An 871-nucleotide genomic window follows, 5' to 3' on the forward strand; every position below is an offset into this window, starting at 1 on the left:
ACTCAAAGATGGCCACCACACTTGACAAGATGGCTGCCACAGCTGCCCCCAAAACCAGTGTCCACGGGGTACCAAGAGCCACACTGTGACTGGATTCAAAACAAAAAAAAGCATTAATTGTTAAAGTGTGACCAGATTCCAAGCAGAGTGAGTCAAAACTCAGGCAGGGCAGCCTGAACTCTCTCAGGAATAAGAATCCAGTCAGCCCATCCCTGTGCCCCTGAGAATGCTGGGTAATTACTTTTTCCCTTTTGTCTGTTTTCTTTTCGCAGAACCACCAAGAAGCGGCCTCAAAAATCAGTTAAAGCTTCCAAAGTGCTTCTTTCCCCAGAAATCTTTTATAAAAGGTGAAAGATTTACAAGACCTGAAGAGCAAACCAAGCAGGATAATTGTTTTTGGAATGACCCCAATATTTTCACCCTGGCGACCCCAGCTGGGCATCTTGCCCCATATTTACGATTCCTGGTCCTCTGCGCACCACCGAGTGACCTTTCTGAGCCCCCTCTGTGAGCCCCCAGCCCCTTATCGGGCCTGTAACTCACCCTGACGCTATCTCTCGGGAGGGTCTTCTGCACTTTAATTTAACTCCCCTCATCGTTATTTCCCGGACTTCAAGGTTTTCTCTTTCGAATTGCCCTTCCCGGGACAAGCATAATCTGTTTGCCATCAAGCCCAATAAATATGTTTGTGCAGGAGATGGAACCGTTTGGGGAGAGCGGCTCGGGCCCGGGAAGCCGCCTCCGGCTCTCAGCCCCTTCTGGGCAGCGATGGCTGGTCTGTGTGTCCTTGAGCCTTGGTCCTGGCGGGAGTCACTGCCTCAGTTCTGAGGCCGAGTGGCTGGTTGTAACAAATAAGGATACAAGACACCTG

General features: G+C 50.4%; 1 non-coding gene across 1 annotated transcript; it reads right to left on the reverse strand.

Moving 5' to 3' along the window:
- Nucleotides 1-272: 272 nt before the first annotated feature.
- LOC138093199 (U5 spliceosomal RNA) lies at nucleotides 273-385 on the reverse strand. The gene has a single exon (XR_011146017.1). It is a non-coding gene; the product is annotated as a U5 spliceosomal RNA (small nuclear RNA).
- Nucleotides 386-871: the final 486 nt, after the last annotated feature.

This window comes from Capricornis sumatraensis, chromosome 1, assembly GCF_032405125.1.
Source record: "Capricornis sumatraensis isolate serow.1 chromosome 1, serow.2, whole genome shotgun sequence".
Taxonomy (NCBI): Eukaryota; Metazoa; Chordata; class Mammalia; order Artiodactyla; family Bovidae; genus Capricornis; species Capricornis sumatraensis.